We start from the raw sequence: 10,631 nt of genomic DNA on the forward strand, positions 1-10,631 counted from the left end.
TGTTCCCAACGCCCGGAGGCCCAACCTGAGGCGGAAGGCGGGTTCAGCTGTTCCCAGGGCCAGGAGGCGGCGAGTGAGGGTGGGGCCGGACCAGAGGATTGTGAGGAGGGGCCTGCGGAGCTCTTCTTTTCCAAGGCTTCAGGCCTGCGTGTGAAGGGTCTGTCCAGTTGAATCAAGTAATATGACCTCGAGGGCCATCCAGTGCGAGCTCTTGAAGTGGATTCATGATCCAACCAAACTGTGCGTGTTTGTGTCGTGTGTCATGAGTGTGCAGGTGAATGTATCCCTTCCCTAAAACGCTCATTCCACTCGCAATGCCACAGGTGCTGACTACTCCGGTTTTAGAGCTGAAGCCTCTGAGTTTACATAAGGTGTATAACATTATACTGTTGATTAGCAAAGACGTGTTTCCAGGTGAGAGAACCTGGATAAAGTGAGACTTTATAATATATTCTCATTGTAGAAAAAGGGAGAATGAGTTTTGGTCCCTTTTTCAAGAATAATGATTGCAGTTCTCTGAAAACTAGAACAAAAAGCAATACCTTATTTACATTTTACAATATTATGTCCACCAGAAATTGTTGTTAAGCGATTCTTTTCATCCCTCTCTGCTCTATTGTGAAGTGGCGAGCTTGACTGCATTTTTAAAAGCCCACAGGTTGAGAAACATCTTTTAATTCGTAATGCCTGGTCATGACATCTCATTGAAAAATACTTTGCTTCTCAGTTGTTCGGGCAGTGAAGATAAATCAGACTCAAAATCTGAAAGGAGGAAGATTATTCTGGGCTATCAGAAGAATTAAGGTTGCATTACACATATATATATTTAGATTCATGAGTGAGTTCATGAGTAAGCAAATGGGAAATGTAAAGTTCTCATCAAAGGATGCCCATATTTCAGTTATCAGCATTACCACATATTTTAAATATGCAATTCATGCATAGATTAACATTTCAAAAGGATATAAAGTTTAAAAATGCGATCAACCTCTTCTGCCATATATTTCAGACATATAGTAGCTAACTTTAGCATGCACAGCATTTTGATTTTAGTGTATATAGCCTTCCAGACGTTATTTTATTTTTTTCTCATAAAATAATTTGACATTAAAAAAATATTATTGAAGTACAATTGATTTACAATGTTGTGTTAATTTCTGTACAACAAAGTGACTCAGTTATACATATATATATACTTTTTCATATTCTTTTCTGTTATGGTTTAATCATAGGATATTGAATATAGCTCCCTGTGCTATACAGTAGGACCTTGTTGTTTCAGATAAGTTATTTTATTTTATTTTTATTTTTTAAAATTTATTTATTTTATTTATTTATTTTTGGCTGCAATGGGTCTTCGTTGCTGCGTGCGGACTTTCTCTAGTTGCGGCGAGCGGGGCTACTCTTCGTTGCGGTGCGCGGGCTTCTCTTGTTGCGGAGCACAGGCTCTAGACTGCAGGCTCAGTAGCTGTGGCTCACAGGGTTAGTTGCTCCACGGCATGTGGAATCTTCCCGGACCAGGGCTCGAACCCATGTTCCCTGCATTGGCAGTCGGATTCTTAACCACTGCGCCACCAGGGAAGCCCCCAGATAAGTTATTTTAAAATAAAATATACAATGTTACACACACACATATGAATACAAAATGTATATGTAATTTCAAATACTATGTATGCTATATGCATATGAAAGTATGTATTTCTTTTTCTTCACACAAATGTGTTTCCATATCAGTACTTAAGGAGTGTCATCATTTTCAACAACTGCAAAATAGGCCACAGTATGTGTAGCTGAAACCTTCTCTAAGGAAAAAAACTCTACAAATAAATATTATGGATTTTCCTATTTTTTTCTCACAAACAATGCTCAGTTAATATCCCTCCATAAACTTCAGTTTGCACCTATGTAGGCTTACATGTAACTTAAGTTCTCGAAAATGGTCTTGCTTTTTGCACATTAACTTGTGATACTGACAAATTTCTCACTGTGATTATGCCATTTTACATATTCACAGCAGTGTAAGAATATCTGTTTCTACTACCAACATTTTCCCATTTTAACGCTCAGTTCTTTTTCTCCCCCTCTCCCCCTTTAACTCGCACTTCTTATTCTAAAGCTCCACTTTCACCCAACCTGAAGAAATAATCTAAAAGACTCCTTTTCCATTTGAGTCCAAGCTTAATGAGGGATACGTACCTATAATACCTATAATTTTAGCCTTATCTGTCTTACAAATAGGGCAAAAGTTTAATATTAGTTTGTAGGCTCAGCAAAATAAAATTTCAATCACAAACATACAGGTTGACAACATGATCTAGCGTTCCTATTTGAAGGTTAATTGAGCTTTATAAAATCTTTCTCAGTGTAGATACCGAAAACTCATGGAATAGCAGTAAAAATGAGTAGGCAGGTGTTTTTTCAGCTAGCGGTGATGGAGAGAGTCCTGCCCTAGGGTTCTGAAGATATCCTAACACACATCTAGATTCTAGACAGATGAGATTGACAGCAGTCTGAGTCGAGTATCCTCAAATCCTACAGGAGAAGGACACAACATGTCACAGGGTGGTGTCACTTGGGAGCAGGATTTCTACTAACAAGAGGATGAGGTGCCCCCTGGTTGCTGTGGAAGGATGTGATTGGCTTCTTTGATTAATTTGTGGCTGACAGGGACATGATTTGGCTGATACAGGAACGAACAGCGTGGTTAGTTTTCTTCCCACTGCTTGGTGGGCATGTCTGGTGAGAAGAGGGGAACTCATGGTTAGGCCTACGGGCCCTGAGAGGTTCAAAGATATTAAGACAGCACATGAAATTTTAGGCCTTGCAATACAAGAGAAGGAGGGAAGCACGTGAAATGTTTGCTCTCTTGTGATTTCATTACAAAAATTAATAAAATTATCTAAGAAATTTTGGAAAACAACATAAAGGAGAATCAAATGCATAATACAGTTCTTGTATAAAAACCAGTGTGAACATTTCAAAATGTTTCTTACAAGGATTTTTTTGATGTACATTTTAATGCACTGCTACTTAGTATATAATATCTCCTGCTTTTGGCACTAAGTATCATGATAAAACAATTTCTACAATATATTTTTTAATTTTTATTTTATAATGGAGTATAGTTGATTTATAATCCACAATATATTAAGAAATAAAACCTTATACAACTTAATAGAAAGGCAAACAAACAACCCAATTAAAAAATAGGGAGAGGCTCTGAATAGACATTTTTCCAAAGAAGACATACAAATGGCCAACAGGTACAGGAAAAGATGCTCAACATCACTAATCATCAGGGAAATGCAAATCAAAACTACAATAAAAATATCACCTCACACCTGTAAGAATGTCTATTACCAAAAAGACAAGAAATAAGTGTGGGCAAGAATGTGGAGAAAAGGGAACCCTTATGTACTGCTGGAGGGAATGTAAATTAGTACAGCTATTATGGAAAACAGTATGGAGATTCCTCAAAAAAATTAGAACTACCATATAACCCAGCAGTTCCACTTCTTGGTATTTAACCAAAGGAAACAAAATCACTATCTTGAAAATATATCTGCACTCCAATGTTCAATGCAGCATTATTTACAATAGCCAAGACATGGAAACAACAAGAGTTCATCAAGAGATGAATGGATTTTTTAAAAATGTGGCATATATACAATTATTATTCAATCATAAAAAGAAGGAAATCCTGCAATTTGTGACAACATGGGTGGATCTTGAGGGCATTGTACTAAGTGAAGTTAGACAAAGACAAATACCAATACTGTATGACCTCATTTATATGTGAAATCTAAAAAAAAAAAAAAAATCAGAAACAAAAAAATGAAACCAAAGCCATAGATACAGAGAACAGATTGATGGTTGCCAGAGGCAGCGGGGGAAATGGGTGAAGGTGGCCAAAAGCTACAGACGTCCAATTATAAAATAAGTCACGGGAATGTAATATACAGAATGGTGATTATAGTTAATAATACTGTATTACATACTTGAAAGTTGCTAAGAGAGATCTTTTTTTTTTTAACCAGTCATCTTTTATTGGGTGTTAGCTATCCATTAGGTTATGAAAGGATTCAGGGGTGCCCCGCAAAGGTCATGGTCAGGAATGCAGAGTGCGCCCTCTTCAGTGGTACTCGCTTGGCCGATCACGTTCTGAAGTTAGAAAGGCAAAATGGTAAGTTTCTTCAAAGGTATGGTGAAAGCACAGGATGCCAGGGAGGGCAACAGGCTAAGATCACATGAAGCCATCCTGAAAATTGCTTTCAGGAGATGATCCAGAACCCGCTTGAGGAATTAGGAGCTGATCTGCCACCTGGCCAGCTTCTTCCTTCCCTGAAGGAACACCCAACTCAGAAAAACAGCACCCAAGAGCCCATCTTTCATTGCTCTGGATGCAACAGACTAGCAAGGGGCTGAATGCTGTCAGAAAGGGCCCATGAAACCCAGCCAGTGGCCACCACTGAAACTGTTCCCAGCATCTCCCGCCGGACAAACTCCCCTCAGGTCTCAGAACCAGGAATAGCCATGCTTTTCCAGAGCACTACACAGACATCGGACTGTAGCACTGACCTATTTCCCTCTTCACACTGGCTGCTAGGAAGATAAAGCCAAGTTTTCCACCAACCTTTGGTAGAGCCTACAGTATCTTATAGAATGCTTCCTAAGTATTACCTTTATCCCAGCTTCATCTTATTTTTCCTATCTTTGTCTTTGCCACAATTTTCTCACTTAAAGTATGCTGTATTCTGATAAGTCCTTCCAATTCTTCAGTTGTCAGGAGAATGAAGGACTTGTCAATTTGACAGGGAACCAATACCACCCTGTCAAGGGAAACCCCACCAAAGACAAAGCAACCCAAGAGACTCACTAAATTCCTTGTAAGAATGTCAGTAGTTGAAAAGCACATAAGCTGCCGGCACCATAGAAGGCCCAGCAACGCTCCCTTTCTTCATGTTGAAATACTTGTTGTAATACCAGTAATAACCTGCAAACAGGAAAGGAAGTCACTTCTCTGAGGGCACACTCTACACCTTCTAATATGAGAGGGCAAAGCTGAGGAAAGGCCTCAGGGAAGGAGGAAACAGTACGCAAAAGAGAGCCACAGGGTGACCAAAATTATAAAGAAAAACACAGAAGGAGGGGGGGCCCTGAGGAGGCTGGCGACCACGTAGGCCCCTAAAGGATGATGACGTGGCTTCCACAGGACTGATCTGACTAGTCCTGCACTTTAAAATGCACAGAGCTGAAGGATAGACCATTTCAAATATTCGTCTCAGTTTTGTCTGGCAGGGAGACAGAATGATGTCTCCTTATGTTTCAAACTCATTTTCCCCAAGTCTTATGACATTTCTTTAAGATGGATGGAGGCAGTGGTACTGATTCTAAGCAACAGAAAACATTCCTTGTCTGAAATACCTCAGAGCCAGCCTTTGATAGGACCCATCAAACATGGAAATTCAAGAGCTAACAATCTCACCCTGTCCTTCTCTACATAACTTACTGATCTGAGAAGGCTTTTACTGGCCAGATTAATTCAGAGCAAAAAGAGACATGAAATACCCAGAGATTTGCTTTTATTTACACATGCCCATAAGGCTCTGGCCTCTTTGAATGCTCCAGCAATGCCTTTAGGGATGAAATCCTGCATTAGTATCCAGCTTGGCAGCTCCCTTAATTTGACATCCAGGAGCTTCTTCAGTGGTACAACTGATGCCACCTTGGAGTCCTGGCTGTCTGCTCCTAAGAGAGATCTTAAAAGTTCTCATCACAAGAAAAAAATTGTAACTATGAACGATGACCCATGTTAACTAGACTTATGGTGTTGATTGTTTCACAACGTACGCAAGAATCATTATGCTGTACACTTGGAACGAATATAGTGTTACATGTTAATTCTATCAGTTATAAAAAAAGAAAAAGAAAACAAATGGATTAAAAAATGGGCAAAACACCTGGAAACATTACCAAAGATATACAGATGCCAAATAAGCATATGTTAAGGTATTCACCATCATATGTCATTAGGGAAGTACAAATTAAAACATGGAAATACCACCACACACTTATTAGAATGGTCAAATTCCAAAATACTGACAACACCAAAAACTGGTGAGGAGGTGGATTACCAGGAACTGTCATCCACTGCTAATGGGAATGGAAAATGCTACAACTACTTTGGAAGAGATTTTGAAGTTTCTTACAAAACTAAACATACTCTTTGCATACAGTCCAGCAATTGCACTCCTTGGTACTTACCCAAAGTAGTTGAAAACTATGTCAACACAAAAACCTGCACACAAATGATTATACCAGCTTTAATCATAATTGCTCAAACTTGGATGCAACCAAGATGTCCTTCAGTAGGTGAATGGATAAATACATTGTGAAACATCCAGATAATGGAATATTATTCAGCACTAAGTAGAAATTATCTATCACACCATAAAAAGACATGGAGGAACCTTAAAGGCATATTGCTAAGTCAAAGAATCCAAGTTTTAAAAGCCATATACTGCTATGATTCCAACTATGAGATATTCTGGAAAAGGACACAATAAAAAGACTAGTGGTTGCCAAAGGAGGAGACAGATGAATAGGGAAAGCACAAAGGATTTTTTAAAAAATAAATTTATTTATTTTTGTCTGCTTTGGGTCTTCGTTGCTATGCACGGGCTTTCTCTAGTTGCGGCAAGCAGGGGCTACTCTTCTTTGTGGTGCGCGGGCTTCTTATTGTGGTGGCTTCTCTTGTTGCAGTGTGTGGGCTCTAGGCATGTGGGCTTCAGTAGTTGTGGCTCGCAGGCTCAGTAGTTGTGGCTCACAGACACTAGAGCACAGGCTCAGTAGTTATGGCACACCAGCTTATTTGCTCTGCAGCATGTGGGATCTTCCTGGACCAGGGATTGAACCCGTGTCCCCTGCATTGGCAGGCGTATTCTTAACCAATGCACCACCAAGGAAGTCCCAACACAAAGGATTTAGAAGGCAGTGACTATCCTCTGTATATTGTATTTGTGTGTGTATATACACACACACACACACGTTAAACTTTGGTATTATAATGTATGTATGTATAATGTATGTATATCGTTATGCATTTATTCAAATCCATAGAATGTGCAACACCAAGAGTGATCCCTAAGATAAGCTATGGACGTTAGGTGGTTATGATGTGTTCATCCTTGGTAAAAAATGTACCGCTCTGGTGAATGATGTTGATAATGTGTGAAGCCATGCATGTGTGGGGGCAGTGACTCTATAGGAAATCTCCGTACCTCCCTCTCAAATTTGTTCTAAAACTTAAACTGCTTTTAAGAAATAAAATAATGCAAAATAAAAAAAGATTAATAATGAATGTGGTTCCCATTTTTGGAACTTACCAAAAAAACAGTGCTGTGAACATTCTCGTGTATGTATCCTGGTTACTATCTTCAGCTTCACTAGATGTTGCTCTATTTCCCCCAAAGTAAATAAACTATTCACAGTCCCAAAATATATCATAATTCACAAAACATCACTTTCTTTTGACAGTTAATACTGTCAAATTTTAAAATTAGCCTCTGGTGTGTGTGGTGATGATTGAGGTATTAATTTGCCCAGGTTCTCCTTTTGTTTTTATTCCCTAAGTATGCCCCATGTCAGGATTTGTGAATGTGGAAGGGTAGGAGGCTGCCTCTCAATTCCAACAACTTACTCTACTCATAGTACTTGAGGCCACTGATTTGGTCAGGGCTTGGAACCACTTCTCAAGACCTCACAACCTAACCCTCTTACTTCCATTTGAGATATGCTCTTTCCTCAATATGACTGAACAACCTCATCTTCTTGTGAGAGAGCACAAAGTCCTCACTCTGCCTAACCATGCGTCAGGTATTTCCAACTTATCGTTGTGACTCCATGCTCATTACATTTGGAAACTGAAAGGAAGAGTTCAGATTTTGTTTTCTTTCTTGTTTAACCTGACTAAAGTGTAATGAATACCTCCTGGACTGTTGCTAGGTGCAGGAGTTTCTTCATTAATGGGAAGAACCGAAGGGAAACTTCCTTGATAATTTATCCTTTTACTGTCATCACACATATAGAATTCACTAAAGATGCTAATGAGGAGACTGCGTGACTTATTAAAAAGTATAGAGAATGTAGGCAATGTCTCAGCTGAGGAGAAAGAAGCTACAGAAAGTAATTATGAAAAACAATGAGGGACTTCCCTGGTGGCACAGTGGTTAAGAATCCGCCTGCCAATGCAGGGGACATGGGTTCAAGCCCTGGTCCGGGAAGATCCCACATGCCGCAGAGCAACTAAGCCCGTGCGCCACAACTACTGAGCCTGCGCTCTAGAGCCTGCAAGCCACAACTACGGAACCTGTGTGCCACAATTACAGAAGCCCACGTGCCTAGAGCCCGTGCTCCACAACAAGAGAAGCCACCACAGTGAGAAGCCCACGCATTGCAATGAAGAGTAGCCCCCGCTCACCGCAACTAGAGAAAGCCCACGCAGCAACGAAGACCCAATGCAGCCAAGAATAAATAAATAAATTTATAAAATGCTAAAAAAAAATAGAACATGAAAATTCATCTATTGATCCAGGAGCATGAAGTGAGTTGAGGAAAAAGAAGTCATCAACATTTTACAAGTTACTCATTATGGAGAGCAGGATGAACCTAAATGGTTAATTTTGACACTGATATATACCTTGACAATTTGTATTTCTAGTGTTTTAAATAGTGAACTTATCCTCATTCCCTATTCTTAGACTATTCACCATTATCTTATTGAATGAAAAATATTAAAATTATCTGTGTGTTCATTTTAATTGTTAAAAATAAGTATCAAATTTTGTCTAACATTTATGTTAAGTCAAATCACAATTTTTATTTTATTTATTTTTTATTGGAGTATAGTTGCTTTACATTATTGTGTTAGCTTATACTGTACAGCAAAGTAAATCAGCTATACATACATCCCCTCTTTTTTGGATTTCCTTCTCATTTAGATCACCACAGAGGATTGAGTAGAGTTCCCTGTGCTATACAGTAGGTTCTCATTAGGTATCTATTTTATACATAATATCAATAGTGTATATATGTTGATTTCAATCTCCCAGTTCATCCCACCCCCACCCCCTGTTTCCCCATTGGTATCCATACATTTGTTCTCTACGTCTGTGTCTCTATTTCTGCTTTGTAAATAAGATCGTCTATACCAATTATTTCAGATTCCACATATATGTGTTAATATGCTATATCAAATCACAATTTTTTTTCCTTTTTTTTTTTTTTTTTGCAGTAAGTGGGCCTCTCGCTGTTGTGGCCTCTCCCGTTGTGGAGCACAGGCTCCGGACGTGCAGGCCCAGTGGCCATGGCTCATGGGCCCAGCCGCTCCGCAGCATGTGGGATCCTCCCAGACCGGGGCACGAACCCGTGTCCCCTGCATCGGCAGGCGGACTCTCAATCACTGCGCCACCAGGGAAGCCCTAAAGCGTTTCTTACAACTATGAGTAGTTTGATGCCTGGTGAGTCTTCCACACAGACCAAAGGTCTTCCCACATTCCTTACATTCATAAGATTTCTCACCACTATGAACTCCATAATGTATAGTAAGTTGATAGCTGTAACTAAAAGCTTTCCAAAGCTCCTGACACACAAAAGTTTTTTCACCAGTATGAATTCTCTTATATATAACAAGGTATGAGGCAGTGTGAAAGGCTTTCCCACATTCCTTACATTCATAAGGTTTCTCACAAGTATGAATCCTCTGAGGTACTTTAAGGGTTGAACTGGCACTAAAGGACTTCCCACACTTGTTACATTTATAGGGCTTCTCACCAGTATGAACACTATTATGTCAAATAAGTCCTTCACATCTTCTAAAGACCTTTCCACATTTCTTATGGTCATAGGGTTTCTCACCAGTATGAATCCTCTTATGTATTTTAAGGGTTGAACTTGCACTAAAGAACTTCCCACACGTGTTACATTCATAGGGTTTCTCATCAGTACAAATACTAATGCCGAGTAAGTCCATATACACTAAAGGTCTTCCCACATTCCTTACATTCATAGGGTTGTCTCACCAGTATGAATTCTCAGGTGTGCTTTAAAGCTTGAAATGTACTTAAGATTTCCCACTTTTGTCACATTCAAAAGGTTTCGCACCACTATGAATTCTATGATGTAATCTAAGAATTGGAGCATCACTAAAGGCCTTACCACATTCCTTACATACACAGGATTTCTCACCAATATGAACTCTTCCATGTTGAGCAAGGTTTGAGGCACAACTAAAGGCCTTCCCACATTCTTCATCTTCATAGGGCTTCTCACCACTATGAATTATCTGATACAGAAAAAGAGATGAATGTTTTTCATATATAAACGTTTTTCTATGGCTGATTATTATATAACTTGAATCCAAATCTAAACTAAATGAGAAAAAAAATATTACCATTCCATGGCAAGAAAAAGGAAATGTTCTATAGTACAATTAATAGAAATTTCAAAATCTTCCCCAGTAGAGATGGGTCAGAGAACAGTTATAAAATTTGAAATACTGAAAGGAGAGCTCAAAAAAACATTTTATGGAGTGAAGTACTGTTAAGTATTTAACAACCAGCTCTACACACACA

Source organism: Pseudorca crassidens, chromosome 20, assembly GCF_039906515.1.
Source record: "Pseudorca crassidens isolate mPseCra1 chromosome 20, mPseCra1.hap1, whole genome shotgun sequence".
Taxonomy (NCBI): Eukaryota; Metazoa; Chordata; class Mammalia; order Artiodactyla; family Delphinidae; genus Pseudorca; species Pseudorca crassidens.